This window comes from Ambystoma mexicanum, chromosome 3p (assembly GCF_040938575.1).
Source record: "Ambystoma mexicanum isolate Mex_15411 chromosome 3p, UKY_AmexF1_1, whole genome shotgun sequence".
Classification (NCBI taxonomy): domain Eukaryota; kingdom Metazoa; phylum Chordata; class Amphibia; order Caudata; family Ambystomatidae; genus Ambystoma; species Ambystoma mexicanum.
Genome location: NC_090925.1, coordinates 195,442,109 through 195,459,084, shown reverse-complemented (window position 1 = coordinate 195,459,084; position 16,976 = coordinate 195,442,109). Strand labels below are relative to the sequence as shown.

The 16,976-nt window shown below is 48.4% G+C and overlaps 1 long non-coding RNA gene across 2 annotated transcripts in view; it reads left to right on the top strand.

Annotated features, from left to right (window-relative positions):
- Positions 1-16,976, top strand: part of LOC138580239 (uncharacterized) — a 58,002-nt gene that overhangs the window by 3,361 nt on the left and 37,665 nt on the right. For both annotated transcript variants that reach the window (XR_011304214.1, XR_011304215.1), the window contains exon 2: positions 8,093-8,191. This is a non-coding gene — a long non-coding RNA (uncharacterized lncRNA). The remainder of the gene's footprint in view (positions 1-8,092; positions 8,192-16,976) is intronic.

Here is a 16,976-nt window from a genome sequence, read left to right as displayed (position 1 = left end):
TTCGTGTTGCAGGATACTTGGATCCTATCCTTTGTTTGGGAAGAACTCGGGAGATTGAGATGGTAGTGGTGTTTCCAGCCTCCTCTTATCCAAAGTTCCCTTCGTGCCAAAACGGAGAGGACCCAATGGGAGATCTGCTCCCAAACACACATACGTGGATCAATCACGGACCACGGTGGTCCCAGGCATTCATGGCACTCCAGACTCTTTGGCACCCAGGATGTGTATTGGGGACCGACACCCCAGCCCACATCCTGGAGGCACACACACAAGGCATGCAGAAGCCTGCGAAAGCATTGCGTTCCACAGGAAAGTGCATGACCAAATAAGGACTGGCCGGGGTCGACTCGACCTGGGGAAGGTGAAGGGGCAAGATGGCCAAAGGACGGGACAAAGAGTCTTGTGGTATGGCCGTTTTGAAGCTAGGCCACCTATTTGTGGCAAACGCGGTTAACATGGCAGGAAAGGGTTAAAAATAACGCGAAACGATAGCTGCCACCAGTCCTGTCCATGACCCACCTGCACAGTTCATAAAAAGTCCAGCGAGAGTATCTAGGGCCTTTGGAAAATGACTATAGACCCAAGTGGGCTGTATGGTAAGATACATTGCACACATGTTGCAACATGAGGAAAGGACTAAGGGAAACAAAGTCTCCCAGTACTGACTGTCTTAAGGGCATGTCAGTTTCCCCATAAAAAATCAGCGAAAGCCCAGAGGAGTGCAGCTGAAGGCTGTGCTTCTCTGGCAAAGTCAGTCAATGGAGTCTAAACAGCAGCAAGTGTGGGGGTTGACACATGGAGGGAAAATTACATACAATTATGAAATCTTTCCTAACACATATGCAGAAGCATTAATTACATTATTTACAGTCACAAGCATATCAGACAGTGGAATATACAATTGCGCACGTAGGTTATACAATTTACAGATGGTGACTGTGTGATACAGGCAATTTACATATAGGGAACAGTAGTGGTATACATATTCTATTTTTCATTCCTGGTGAGCCAGGTTCTGGCATCTATTCTGAATTTGTGGAAAGACGGTTCTAGTCTGATGTTGGGTGGTAGGGCATTCCAGGTTTTAGCTGCGAGGACTGGGAAGCTTTACCCTCCTGCTTTTTTCAACTTGTACCTAGGTATGATGAGTTAGTTGGATAAAGAAGATCTAGTTTGTCTAGTTGCATTGTGGAGGTTGAATTTATCCCTGAGGTATGTGGGTGCTTGGTTGTGTATACATTTGTGTGTGATGGAAAGGGTCTTAAGCTTGATTCTTTGGTTGATTGAGAGCAAATGAACACTGCGTCTTATTTCTGATATGTGCAATTTCCTGGGGAAGTTAGTTGCTGCTCTGAGTGCATTGTTTGGATAAGTCTGCAATTTGCGTAGATTGTGCTGACTGGTGCCTATGTATAATGCTTTGCAATGATCTAGCTTAGTTAGTACAAGAGCCCTGGCCAGGGTGATACAGTTGGCAGGCGTTAGTAAGGGTCTACAAGCGTTAATGAGCTTACATGTGTAGGCCGTAGTAGACGCTGTGGCATTGATTTGTCTTCCCAATGTAAGAGCGGAGACGATCTACATACCTAGTGTTTTGACATCTTTGGAGACTTTAATGTTATTGCCATCAACGATGAAGGTGTTCAATTTGTCGTCAAGTTTGTTTATTCTAGCTTGAGTGCCTACCAGGAGAAGCTCAGTCTTGTTGTTGAGGCAGAGACCGTGTTGTGCCATCCAAGCTTGGATGATGAGATAAATGTTGTTGAGTCTGTGTCATGGTTGCCTGTGATGTGAATGAGTATTTGTGTGTCATCAGCGTAGTTCGTGTAAGAAATGCCTATGCGGTCAAGTTTGCGAATAGTGGTTTTGTGAATATATTGTATAGTGTAGGGGAGACACAAGATCCTTGTGGTACTCCGCAGGTGACAGTCGATGGGGATGTAGAAGCTGTAGGTGCTAACACTCTGGTTGTTCTATTGTTCAGAAAATATTGTATCCAGGCAATGGCGTCATCAGAGAAGTGTGCTGCAGTGGACAGATGGCTGCAGAGGGTTTTGTGGTCGACAAGGTCGAATGCCGCTGATGGATCTAGTAAGAGCAGGAGGTGCGAGGGAGCCTGAGTCTTTAATGTATTAAATTTGTGTTACTAAGTCTATCGGAGCCGCTTCCGTACCATGTCTTGGTCGGAATACAGATTGTCTTAGCCCAAGCAGATTGTTCTCTTCCAAATGATGTTGGATCTGCAAATAGGCTGCTCTGTCGATGATTTTCAGGCGGAAGGGTACTGTGGTGATTGGCATGTAATTCGAAGGGTTGTTAGGGTCTAGTGTTGGTTTCTTGAGAAGTGGCATAACCCATGCGTCCTTGAGGTTGGCAGGGATTGTATTGGTCTTGAATGTGGCGTTGATTAGGGAGGTGATGAATGAGGGGTACTGTGGTGATTGGCCTGTAATTCGAAGGGTTGTTAGGGTCTAGTGTTGGTTTCTTGAGAAGTGGCATAACCCATGCGTCCTTGAGGTGGGCAGGGATTGTATTGGTCTTGAAGGTGGCGTTGATTAGGGAGGTGATGAATGAGGCAATCTCATTAGCTGTCTCTTTTATGATGGGTGCAGGGCAGGTGTCGCCCTTGTACCTGGATGGTTTTAAGCTTAGGATAATATCTTCCACTTCTTTGACACTAAGTGGAGTGAATTTGAGTAATTCAGCTTGCTCAGGAGGTGGTGTGGGTGTAATGGGTACAAGAGGGGTTATAGACAGGCTAACCTTTTTGACCTCGATTTTTCTTTGTAAAAGCTCTATTTTGTCTGACAATGCTTTTTGGATGTTCTGCCACCAGTTAGAGTCCTTGGTGCAGGTTGGTGGAGAGGATGGAGACTCTAGCTCTCTCAGTATGGTAAATAATTCTTTAAAATTGGATTTGGCGTTGAGGATACGGTCATTGTATGAGTCGATTTGGCTAGGAAGATTGCAGGTTTGTATGTGGCTGAGGCTGTTTGGAAGTTTTCCTTGTTGAGGTCTGAGGGGAGAGTTTTCCACCTTGATTCAGCTGCTCTTTTAGTTTTTCACAGTAATCTCAGTTGTGGGGTAAACCACATATTTAAGTGGGTGCGTGGTTTGGTTTTCCAAAGCTTTTGTGGTGCTATTTTGTCGATAGCTTTATGGTAGTATTATATAGGTTAACCAGCTCTATAGGGTCCTGATTGGTGGTGGTGTCCATATGTGAGAGTGGCTGCAGGAGTGGGCGTAGCATAAGGGCTGTTATGTTCCTGGTATTTCTAGCAGGTCTAGGTGGTGCCATTGTTTTCTCTTGGAAGGGGGGACTTCTCTGGAGGGAGAAGAGGATGGCGTGATGGTCTGTCCAGGCGAGCGAATGGTTGTTAGTGATGGTGGTGTTGCAGTTGCAGTCGGCTATGCAATCTAGTTTTCTCCCTTTAGAGTGTGTGGGTTATGAGAATTGTTGAGTAAGGCTTATTTCAGTGATGCTGTTGCTGATTGTTGGTGCATTTTTGTCATTGGTATCGTGGAGGACAAGGTTAAAGACTCTGAGGAGGATAGTTTGTGAGCTTGGTTTAACATTGTTGCTTAGGAGTAGTGTGATGTCCTCTTTGAAGTAAGAGAGAGGGCCCGGGGTCTGTAAATTAGGTGGGTGTGATGGTTTGTGAGGTGGTAGAGGCAGTTTAAATGTTAGGTGTTATGTGGATGGGAGTGTTCGGCTAGGAACCTGTCTAAGGCCTAGGGAGGTTTTGGCGATAATGGCCACGCCCCTGCCTTTGGAGAAGTTATGTCTTGTCTGATAATTGTGTACTGGTCTGGGATGGCTAGAGATAATAAGGGGCCAGAGGCTGTGTGGAGCCAAGTCTCTGTGATGGCTTAGAGGTCTAGGTCGTTGGACGATATGAGGTCATTGATATCAAGTGCATGGACTGTTACTGATCTGGCATTAATGAGGCCTCCTTTCAGGGTCGCTGAAGTGTTAGTGGTAGTTGGTGGCTAGTGTTTTTAGTTGGAATGTTAGGTGAGTTGTGTGGGTTGCTTGGGATGTGGACTGTATTGTGGTCAGCATTGAGAGCCTGTATCTCGGCGTGGTTTGGGGGTGCCTTAAGATGTCTTTTCAGGAATCTGTGACCTAGCCTTGTGTTCCTAATTGAAGTGGATCACGGTATGTTTGGAGTAGGTTTCCGGGCAAAGAGGTTAATCCATTGTTCTGGTGTGAGGTGTTGGTGGAGGATGCTGGGCGTATGTTTTGCACTGGTTTGCTCGACTATTGGTAGGAAGGTGGTAGGTTTGATGTTGGGTGAGCATGGTAGTGTGGTGGCCATAGACATAGTTTGGTTGCAAACTATCTTTTCTAATGGGCAAAGGGTTTCGGATTGATTCTTTAGTGTACTGTTGTAGGTTTGGAAATCCAAGCCATTTAGTGGGTGTTTGCAAGTGCGTATGTAGGCTGGTAGGAGAGTCAGTAGGATTGTCAGGCCTGGTAGTGTCCTGCCTGTTTTAGTAGGTGGCAGTGGGGCCATGGGTATGTTGTCGCTGGCGTCGGAGGCAACTGAGGTACTGCTGTATTGGGCAGTAGGTGTGGGCAGTGAGGAGGTTTTAGTGTTGGGTGTTTTGCTGCAAATGTGTGCTGTGCGTTATGTAGTTGAGGCAGCGCTTATCTAGACATGTCAATTGGTGACTGAATAGGCTTGATGACTATTGAGGCAAAGAGGTAAGTGTTGTTTTCAGAGTTTTGGTAGTTTTGGCACAGTTAATGCAGGTTTAGGCATATATTCTGGAGCCTGGCAAGTTACTAAGCATTTTGTTGAAACGCGTGCATAGGCATATCGACAATCGTAATACATCAGGTGTAGTAGTTAGCAAGGTACAGGGGCCAATGTGGCTCGTTGGATCAAGCAAGGTTATGCATGAACATAGCTGAATTATAAGATTAAATCGGTAATAGCTATGCATTTAACATTAATATGACATGGCTAGTTCATTAGTAGCTGGTCATAGACGGCATTGCAATGGTATAGCAGAAGCTTTGGGAGGCCTGTGCCACGATATCAAACTTAATTAGATGATTGGAGAGCAGAGCATAGTCTAACAAGGCAGAAGCGTCTTTCTGCTTGGTGCACTATTCATTACCTGCTCAAGCTCGATGCCGGTACCGGTCTTGGAGGTGTCCTAGGCTGCTTGCGGGAAGTAAATGTTTGGAGGCAGCAAGGTCTTTCTGTAGGTGAACATGTTCTTAGTGGGTAGTGGAGTCCAGAGTGGGCTAAGGCGGAAGAGTAGGAGCTGATGAGCAGAGACGTAGGAGTGTGAAGTACTGGGGATCGAGTGGCCTTCGCAGTGTCCTGCGCCTTACTGCCAGCGCAGACAGGAGGGGCCTTGGTCTGCGTGGGCCTTAGGCGAGGTGGGCCGGCTTCTGCCTCCGGCTCACCTTACAGCCTCTAAGCACGAACGAGGAAAGTCGCTAGGCAACCAATATAAACAAAAGCCATATGATTACAGTGGCAGCCATCTTAGATGCAGGTAAAGCAGCACAATGGGTCCTCGTGGCGAGTAGCTCGTATAGGCTGATCCGTACCTTATGGTGGGGGTAAGGGGCCTTCTCTGGGTGCTGAAATGTTAGTAGCCGGCAATGATTGTCGGGGTCAGCTGGGATGGAGTGTGCGTCGGGCACAGTTCGGGTGACTAACCATATTAACACCCCTTCCTTCTACCCTACCTCCTCCCAATCTCCATATTGTTGTGCTACCATTCCAATCCAGGCATCCCATCGAAAAACATTATCTTGATAGGAGTTTTTGCCACCTTTACATTATCTTTCCATTTAAAGTCAATTCCCAGCATACTCAGGTTAGTTCCTTTTGACTTAATTGATTTGTGAGTTCACTCTCCAGCAGCCTGGTGAATACCTGATCCGTATTATTGATCGGACGGGGTGGTGTTTCATAGGGAAGGTCACCCTCTCAGAGGAGGCCCACAGTGGGCTGATCCACTACCATCCCATAGCGGATCTTCTACGTTGCTTGAGGGTCTTTGATGTTTTTTCGGCTTGTGTGAATATTAACAGTAGGGCATAGAAAGGGTAAAATGTAACAAGTTGATCTACTTGTGCACCCTCTTCTTAAGAAACCCTCATCCGACCCCTCCTGTCTGGCTAACTATCGCCCGATCTCCATTACTCCTTTTCTGGGCAAACTCTTAGAAATGCTGGCCATCTCCCAGCTTAACCTTCACACTGAATCTGTTGGTTGTCTCCATGACCATCAGTCTGGCTTCAGAGCGACCAGAAGCACAGGAACTGCTCTCCTGAACATCCGTGAAGACCTGCTTTCAAACCTTGGCACTAACCATCCTTCTGTCCTCATCCTCCTCGAGCTCCTCTGCTTTTGATACTGTCAACCATGCCATCCTGTTCAACTGGCTCCGCGATAACCTGGCCTGGCTGACCTCCTTTCTCTCTGACTGACCCTCCCAGGTCCAACTTGGGTCCTTCCTCTCCTCTATCTCTGGTATTCCCCAGGGGTCTGATCTTTCTCCTGAGCTGTTCAACCAATACCTGGCATCTCTCGACCACCGCTTAGATGCTCTCTCCTCCAACTTTCAGTGCTACGCGGATGACACTCAGCTCACTTACAGGCTCCCCTCAGCCACCTCTTCTCCCTCTCTCATCCCAGATTGTCTGTCCCCAATCCAGGAGTGGTGCACCACCAGTTATCTCTGCCTTAATGCCAGTAAGACATAGATCCTCCTCATCGGATCATCGGCACATTCCTTTCCTCTCACTCCCTGGCCACCCACCCTGGGCACTCTTCCTTCTCCTACCTGTGAGACTGAGAACCTCAGGATCATCTTCGACTCCACACTCTCCTTCTCCCCTTCACATCTCTGTCTCTAAGAAGTCAAACTACCAGCTGCACCTCCTCATAGGTATTATTTCCTTCGTCACTTTCCCCCAGAAAGTCACTGTCTCCTGAGCTCTCGTTCCCTCTAGGCTGGACTACTGAAGCAGCCTCTCTCTAAATCTACCTGCCTCTGCTCTCTGTCCTCTACAACTCATCCAGAACAGGAGTGCAAGACTTGTCCTTGGCCTCAAGCCCAGGGATTGTATCTCTCCAGCACTGAAATCTCTTCATTGGCTCCCATTGGCGGCAAGGATCAAGTTCAAGACCCTCTGCATTGTCCACAAGGCTATCTGGGCCTGGTACCGCAATGCCTCCAACGCGCTCTACCAAAATATATTCCTACTCAAGCTCTTTGTTCCTCCACCTCTCAAATCCTTGAGGGTGAGTCGCTTTGCCAAGCAACGAGCTGGGGGCAGATCTTTCTTCGGCTGACGCCTCCCTCTGTAACAGCCTCCTTTAAACTTGAGCAGAACCATCTCCAGTTCCAGAAGCACCTCAAGACCTTCTTCTTTGCTTCTGCCTTCTCTCTTCCTCTCCCCGGCTGATCTCCTGTCTGTTACGCGCACTGGTCACCTGGCAACCGTCTGAATCCGAACCCAGGTCCCTGCCTGTCCAGCTGCAAACCCGCACTGCCTCTTGGTACCCCCTGCGCTTGTGGTCTGTATCTGTAACCCTACAGTCCCCTCTCCTGCACTTATTAGACACCTGTTGTCTGCACTTCTAACGCTCGCACTTGCCACCCATTGGTGGCACTACTTGTTTCCTTGTGCTGCACTTGTCCATCCCTGCTCCCCTCCCCTTGTGTGATTTGAATGTCACTAGGCCTAGTAAGATCGTTGTTTATGTCCTCTCTCTTGTTTCCCCTCCCTTGCCTTGTTCGGCCTTGAAATACTTGTATATAGGCATGTTATAAATGCCATATCATATCTCTTTTTATCTCGCTCTCTCTATTATTTTTAGTGTCTGTGACTGAGTATGAGTCACAGTTTCAGGTATGTGCTCTGACTGCTCTCTGTCAGCTGGGGTGGGCTGGCCTATAGGGAACTTTGGAGATTTCCCGGTAGGACTCTGCACCCTAGATCCCTTTTCTGTGCAGGGAGGATGTGCGCTGACTGGCAGAGTGTAGTCTCGCAAAAATTGGTAAAATCAATTTGGTAGATCTATAATTATTTTTTTTTATTGGACTTTTTCAATTGCAGGAACACAAATTGGCTCTATCATCCCATCTAGGACAGCAAAGTCCCCAGCAGCAGTGGCACCATAAAAAATCCTGACATCTGTAGTAGGAGTTGCCGAAGGTAAGGATGCCTTTTTTTAAAACAACTGTATTATGCTGTGGTGAAGGTGGGGGGATTTTAAAGGTATAGTTAGGAGCCACAATCGTGGATTTCATACCTATTTCTGGGGCTGCTCCTATCTCATGTCCAGTTTGGGGAGGTACTGAAAGTTCACGTCTCATGCAGGAGTTGTATTTACAGTGCACTGTATGCACTTTATTGGTTTCCTGCTTACTAGCTGATGCCTTACACCCAAGAGCTGGTTTTAGCTCCTGCTCATCTAATCTTAAATTCTTGGGTAGACCCATGTAACCTTGTCTCTAGTCACTCTGGCTGAATGTCGGAAACGGATGTATTCTGTTTTCATTCGAAAACTTCAACGGTGCAGCTTGACGCTTTGGGTGCTTTACTCTATCACAGTCGCAGTGACTGTTGCTGGAAACTAGCAACACTCGGCAGCGGGAGAGGTGTTGAGCAGCAATGATAGTAAGTGGTGAGCAGTGAGTAACACTGTAGCTGTGCGCAACTCCTGTGGAGAATATATCCGATAGGCACCTCAGAGCCCTCAGTGTCGGTGAACAAGAGAGACCTGTTCCTCCTAGGATAGGTGGTGGTGGTGCAGTGCTGCGTTGACGAAGCCTCAGCTGAGTGCCTGGCTGTAGTACATATTTAGCAGTGGCTGACTTATTAATGAATTTACAGTGAGTATGCTGTGAGCCGGAGGAGACCACCAGGGGGCACGGAAGAAGATGGCCATGTGAGAATGGAGCTCCGTACTTGGCCTTGACAAATGGTTCTAAGGGAAACCCGAGTGAGGAAGCCTGGAGGGTCGGCGGAGCATGGGGGAGGACATGCGCTCGGCTCCAGGACCCTGAGCGGAGTGTGTGTTGTGAGGGACAGGTGGTATTTCGGACTGCATGTGAAGAGTGTCCCCAGGCACAGTGCTTCCTGCGTGTGGCAGAGGAGCCCACTGGCACAGCCCCGTTTTGCTGAAGCTCGCGACGGAGGGGTGGGGCATAAACCCCCCACACACAAGTAACTGAAGTGGAGCTCCGGCACCATTAGCGAGAAAGGAGGGGAAGGGGCTTGAAAGAGCGGGAGACCCTCCCCCCCATCATAATAATGTAGTGTACAGGAGCTCACAACGGCGGGCTCTAAGTGATTCAGTCCCTGTTGTGAATTTAGGAAAGGGGCGGCCCACGGCGAGAGTGTTGGAAGAGGGGCCCAGCCCCACTTGGAATGACTGCAAGGTTGCTGAGGCCCTCTGAACGTTGGTGCTTGTGGCACTTGCAACACAGCGACGGACCCCAGTGATTATCCGGAAGGCGCAGCTGCCCTGGTAGGGCCCGTGAGAGGTGAGGAGCAGCCCACGGAAGGGGGGCAGGAAAGACGCAAGTGAAATAGGCCCACCACCCAGAGGAGCAAGGGAGGCCCACCACACCTGGCATGTGAGGGCTTGAGTAAAGCAGAGACGGTGAGCGGTGCGCAGCTGAGGAAGGCAGTATGGTGGGGGAGGCTGGGGCTGGACTGGAGCTGGGGGACCTGGGTGGCATACACCAGGACATCCATGCCGTTAATTAATTACAGAGCTGCAAGTATTCCGAGTGAAGGTCCAGAGCTCAATGGGGGCTCTTACAGAGTGAGTCACGAAAGTGGAGAATTGGGTGGAAACCCTGGAGCACACACAGCACTCAGACGACTTAGTTGATTTGGAGGTTAGGATGAGGCTAAAGGAATTTGAACGCAGGCACAGCGAGGTGCAGTGCAAGGTGGATGACATCGAGAACAGGGAAAGAAGGAACAATTTGTGCATTTGGGGGTGCCCTGGCAGAGACACGAAAATGCAGCAAGGTCTGGCGAAGTCCCTGGTGCGGCTTTTGCGCAAGATGTTGGGGGCCTCATTGGAGAGGGAAATCAAATTTGATCAGAGTCTTGTGGGCGACCACGCTCTGTGGTGGCAAAGTTCCACTACTACAGCGACAAACAAGAGAATTTCCAACGGGCACGAGAGTTGGGTACAATAGAATGGGAAAGAGCCCAGGTGAAGATTTTCCAAGACCTCTCGGTTTACACTCTGGACCAACACCATAAATGTAGATCCCTCACGAGATGGCTCCAGGAAAAGGGGGTGAGGTATCGTTGGTACTTTTGAGCTCAAGGGGGAGAACTATTTCCTACATCAGGGCGAGAATGCGGATAACCTCCTAAAGGAACTGCAGAGTGAGGAAGAGCAGCCGGAGAGGGAAAGCCAGCACCAGTTGCAGGAACGTTTCAAAAGTGCATTTTCCCAACCCAAGGAACGCAGGAGAGAGGGGAGCTTGATACGTGCTAGAAAGTCAAGAGTGAGGCAGTTACCGCCCCCCAAGTGAAAGGGATAAGGATGATAACAAAATAACTGAGGTTTTGCATTGAGTAAGACTCTTGGCCCTCATGTTGGTTTGCTCGTCAGGGAAGAGGAGGCAAGGCTGATCGCAAGCTTCCACATGCCCTGGTGTTCTGGGGAAATCCAGGTGTCTCTACTTAGTTGGGCTGTATGCGCTGAGTGTTTCTGGTTTGGTTATCGGGTTGTTGCGGGTTAGGGTGCGTAATCCGGGGTGGGGGGTGGCTGATGGGGGAGGGGGTCTGGCACTCACAGGGGGGGGGAGGCAGTGGGAGTCCCAGGAGGGGCAGAGGTTCCCGATATGAGGACATTTCCCAGGAAAGGACATGTTTGAGCTGAAGGTTGCAACACTTAACCTCAAGGGACTCCACTCCCCAAACAAAAGGTTGTTTACCTATAATATGTTCCGGTCCCTTCACCTATACATTCTGTTTTTACAAGAAACACATTTTAAACGGGGGATGGAATGACCGTTGCAGAAGGGGGTGGTACGGCAAATGTTCTGGCCCTCTAATAAGGACCATAAAAAGGAAGGGGTGGGAATTGTGTTGGCAAAATTCTTCTATATGAAACAGCTTCAGGTGACAAGGGGATTTGGGGGAGATTCCTGGCGCTTAAGGGTCAGATGGATGGAGTTATGTTTACCCTAGCTACTGTGTGCGCACCCAAGGTAGGCCAGCTCCCTTTTCTGAGAAGGAGATTTGTGGCACTAGAGGAATGGGGGGAGTGACACATGCTAGTAGGGGCGGGGGGGATTTTAACCTGGTGGTCGACCCAGGATTGGAATGGTGGTCAGCGAGAGGAGGCGAGAACAAGCGAATATGGAAAAAGAATCGAGATTTTGCTAGCCTCCCGGAGAATTACTTTTGGGTTGACGTTTGTAGGGCATCACACCCTCAAGCAGTCGGCTATACTTTCTTTTCGCCCCCACTTAACTTATACTAGGATAGATCTTCTATTGATTCCGGGCTCTACATGGCACACTAATAGGTGAGGTAGTCAAAAAAATGAGGTAGACTAAACAATATGAGAAACGGGATTGAGTGCGGTCGCTGCTGGCTAACAGGCTGCGGAGTAGTAGAGGTGATGGGCAGGTTGAAAAGATCAGGGACAAAGATGGGAGGATGGTTGGTCTGCTGGAAGGGATCCCTGAATGCTTTGCAGATGACTATGAAGCATTATATAAGGGGACGTCCGAGCTAGGGGACCAGGCGGTTGGAACATATCTGGAGAGCCTGGCAATCCCGAAGCTCACCCCAGAGGAAATTGCAGTCTTGGAGGCCAATGTTACGGCGGAACAGGTAGTGTATGCCATAGGGAAATTGAACACCGGTAAAGCCCCAGTGGAGGATGGGTACACAGCTGATTTTTATAAACCTTTTCAAAGAGCAGCTGGAAGGTCCATTGGCAAGGGTCTTTAACACCATTAGTAACACGGGTGATGGGCGCCCTTCCTTCCTGTAAGCGAGAATAGTAGTGATATCAAAGCCAGGGAAAACCCTACAGGCATATAGGCATATCTCGCTCCTCAATGTTGATGCCAAGCTCTTTGCACGGGTATTAGCAACCAGATTGGAGAGATATCTTCCGAAACTGATCCATCCTGATCGGACAGGTTTCATTAGGATTAGGCAGGGGGCAGACAACCTACGTAAAACCCTCCATGTGCTACATTCGCCCATAGCCAAAGAACAAGGGGCTCTGATCCTATGAATGGGAGAGAAATGGACGAGCTGGGTATCAGCCCTGTACTTGAGACCCAGGGCAAAAGTGGTAGTGAATGGGGAGGAGTCGCAACCATTTGGGCTAGGATGGGGAACTAGGCAGGGCTACCCACTGTCGCCCCTCCTGTAGTTACTGGTGATGGAGCTATGGGCAATAGACATTAAGGGCAGACAACCATATCCGGTGCGTCCGGGTGGGGCAGGGTAAGTACAAATTGAGCCTGTTTGCGGATGATTCCCTTTTATACATAACTCAACGTCGGGTATCTCTCCCGAGACTATTTGATAGATTGAGAAGGTACAGACAACTTTTAGGGTTTAAGGTGAATCTTGGTAAATCATTGGCTCACCCGGTGGGACCGAACAGAGATCGGATTGAAGATTTTGTGAAGGGACTGGGTTGCAGTATTCGGGGAAATGGGTTCCGCTACCTAGGGGTAGAGATCCTGAGAGATCTTTAGTAATCTGTTCAGTAAAAACTCCCCCCGCCCCACCCTGTCTATGGGAACAAGTTAAGGTGGACCTAGACCGTTGACCAGACTTAACCTGTCCTGGATGGCCCAACTTCACTGTGTTAAAATGGTGATCATCCCTACATTTTTATTTCTGTTTCAGATGCTCCTGTGATAGTTTCCTCTGCCTTCCCGGAGACAGTTAAACGCAACTTTTGAACTTTCTGTGGGCTGGGAAGAGGCCCAGAATAGCGTACAGGGCTCTCACACTTTCAAGGGATTGGGGGGGGGGTGTAGGGCTGTCAGATTTAGAGACCTACTATAAGGTGGCCCAGCTACATGTGGTAAGACAACTAGAGCGACAATGGATGGCAATGGACAACTCAATCGTACACCTGGTCCCTCTGGGTGAATGGCTATGAGTGCCCCAGAAGGAGATCCTCGCAGGGTCTTGCAACACCCACTGCTAGAAGTGCTATGGAGGACCTCGAGAGAAGGGGGGGTCGTACGCGGTGGATAACAACCTGCCCCCCCCCCCCTGTTGAGGAACCTAATCGCAGAGCCCCTTCGGTTTCAGAGCAGGGCAGATGTGGGATAAGAAGGAATTCCTACCTATTGAAGCTTTGGAGGAATGCCTCCAGATTGGTCACCTCTCCCCGTTTCGGTATCTGCAGCTGAAGGGGGCTATCAATGACTTGCGATGAGGGAACAATTTACGAAGAGACCTTACATCCTTCGAGCCGTTGCTTTTGCAGTGTAGGGACACAAAGGGCCGTATAGCAAGTCTATAAAAGGCGCTCAGGGGGTCAGAGCCCGCCCAGGGTCCAAAGGCTAGGGTGCGATGGGTTAAGGAATTTTAGCGGGAAATATCGGGTGACTCATGGTACACAATGTGTAGAAGGGTCACACATTTCTTCACGGCATCCTATTCTATATCGAATGCTGGCAATCAAGATCTTGCATTGCCCTCGAACCCCCCTCCACCCCCTGCCATTTTAGCCAATAAATACCCTGGGGTAGACTCACGATGCTGGAGGCGCCAGCGTCCCAGAGCAGATTACTACCACATGTGGTGGGGATGTAGCCATATACAGGATTATTGGGGAGAGGCCCTTTCATGGATTAAGGGGATCATTAGAATTTCACGTAGTCAGTCTCCCTGGAAGTGGTTGTTCGGGGTATGGGAGGATGATGAGGGGGAAGACAAGGATAATTGCAGGACCTGCACCCTGTTGGTAGTGGCTAGGTCTTGCGTGGCACAAATTTGGAAACTGGACAAAGCCCCCACGGAGAAGGGATGGCGGTGTCCAGTCATTTGGTCGACTGAAAACTGGTCGAATGACATTTGGTCGACGCAATTTGGTCGAAAACCAAATGGTCGATTTTTTTTAATTTATTTATATATTTATTTTTCGGGTTTTCGTTTTTTAAAAAAAGGGGTTTTTAGAGAATAAAAGGGGGTTGGGAGGGGACCCCCCCAAAAAAATAAAAAAAAGGGGTGAAAATAAAAAAAAAAAAATTCGACCATTTGGTTTTCGACCAAATTGGTTCGACCATTTGTCTGGTCGACCAATTTTTTTCGACCAAATGTCTGGTAACCGGGATGGCTACATAAAGTCAGGGGGATCTATGAAATGGAATATATGATATTCTTAATGAGTCCAGGGTTAGGCTGGGGGAGATGTGGGTACCTTTTTCCATCAAATGAGGCACTTAACTGGGGTTTCGGGAGGAGCCAGGACGGGAGGAGAAGGGACATGTAGCTGCCTCTATTAGTTAACTTTCATATGTTGTATTAAAGGCTTTGTGCTGGAGTGCCCGGGAATGAGAAGGGAGGAGAAGGCATATTGTGGTCAGGGCAAATGTCCTGTTGTGAGAGGTGTTTACTCTTGGTGCTCTTCTGTGTTCTATAAAATGCTAATAAAATCTGTTTTTTAAAAAAGTGTGCTGTGAGCCCACACCAGCTTGCTTAGGGCGAGTAGCCCCTCTCCCCCTTACCAGTACGGCACCCAACAGTAGGTTACTTTGGGGGAGCTATGACACTTGGATCAAAACAAAAGACCAAGCAAAAGAAAGGTAGAACTCTGCAGAACGACAATGCGGTGATATGCTCCTGCAGTCAACAATATGATGGGCCCTTAGGAGTCAAAAGGCACTCCCATCTTTCGACCAGGGTCTCTCTGGCTCCTTTAATCCCTCTAATTTCACTTCCATTCCCACCCCTGCTTCTGACTGTAATGATCCTAGTTGGCATTCCATTTGCTCTAATTCCTTCCCCTCTTTAGAGGGTTGGCATGGAGGACAAGCAGGGGGGGCGGTGGGGGCTTGTGGGCAATCCTATAGTGGGGTCATGGAGACTGGGATTTTCTGAGGACCAGGGTGCTACTTCTGGTAATGCGAGGGAGCCCCTTTGATGTAGACTTCACATGTCCCTTTACCAAATTTGGTTACTGTGACTGGTGAAAGTCAAGAAATAAGCGATTTATCTTTATCAGTTGCAACCACAACCAGGGTTTTGACCTCTGGAGAGTCCAAGAAGGGTATTACCTCAGATGTAACTAATTTCAGCAGACCAGCAGATCCTCTGTGTTCCTCACGAAATACCTCCAGACAGGGTTTTGGGGCCTCCTGACCACTCCATTCTCGAGTCTCTAGAATGTTCCATTGAAGTCTCTGTATGGAAAACTGCGAAGGACAAAACCACAAACTGCTATTTCAGTCCGAACAGAAAGAGACACTACCTGTAAATGTTATAGAGGATGCAGAGGAGATTGGTATTGTGGATTGTGCACCTACAGTGGACCCGTTGTTCTCATTTATGATGTGCCATGTATCAATGGGCTTGCTCCTTTCCTCTCACCCAGCATGGAAATTTGCGGAGATCCCTGAGGCACCGGAAATTATATCAGAAGCTTGTGGTGGAACTGGCATGTTAAACGAGGACAATTTGGACCCTATAGTGGTATCCACTGTCATGGATAATCAAATACATCAGTGTCCTGCAAACCCTCCATTTCTGTCTATTGTAGGTCTCCAACCTGGAGAAATTGGAGAGGCGCAGGCTTTCGGTGAGGCTGTTAAGGCTGGAGACTATGATCTGATTTTTTTCTAGGCCAGGAGCCCAATTCAGTGTGCCCTTTTTCACCTCTAATGATTTAAATAGTTCAGCGACTTCAGGAACTAGAAAGGATAGTGTGAGAGTTGAATGAGCAGAGGTGTTCTGACGGCAATCGCCTAAACAAATGTCTGGGCATTTGAGAAAATATTTGAGGGGCGATACAAGGTAAATCTTCTCCAGGTGGACCATTCACGCGTGGCTTTGGACGGGCCTGCTGGTTCCTATAAGCTGGATGAATAAGGAATAGGATGAATAAGGGCTTGCAGACCCCGGAGGAATGACCATAACATTGGATGGGAAAAGAGCGAACCACCACCATGGATTGACAACGCTCTCCCTAGGTCCACAAGCAGAAGATAATTGCCCTCAATTACTGTCTATTGGCGTACAAGAAGGAGAACCAGAAACTGATAAACTTTGTTCTTGTAGACCAAAGACTGGGGTTCCTCCTCCGACCTTCTTTGGTCTCCTCCACAGTTGAGCAGTCTTCCCGTATCCCGTAATTCTTTTCCCCAGGGTTCAGGGGTAGGGGTAAGGCGAGAGGTGGCTGGGGCTGTGGGTAAAATCCAGAGGGAGGCTGGCGCTGAAATACCACAGGAGAGGATGGGTGTGCAGGAAAAATTGGGGGCTCGGGAGTGAGAAAAGCCTGAATATTAAAAAAAAAAATGGAAAACTGCATTTTAAAGGTCATCTGTCTTTGTCTCTTGAAACCTTTTAAAAATAAAGGTAATTTCACATAGAACCTCTGGAATTACCATCCATACAGACCCCAAGTATTTCAGCATTAGTAGTTCCTGAAGTTATGGCTGAAGACCCGCTAACGCTTACAAGATAACTTTAGATGAATCCGCTTCCCCCCCGACCTGTCTTTGAAGATGACGCTGACCCTGTAACAAACCTGGGTGAGGGAATTAAAAAATATGTGGTGACATCATCTGATCCTGCTAAATTAGATGGGTTCAAAAATGAGTCTCTTGCAGTGCCCTGTTGACATTTGCTTATGGGAATTTGAGGGATGCATTTTCCATCATGTCTTGAAACATCAATGGTCTGGCGGACCCTGATTGTCATTCCCTGATTTGATGACCATAGAGTTATTTGCCTTCAGGTGTCATGGACGCTGGATCCAGTA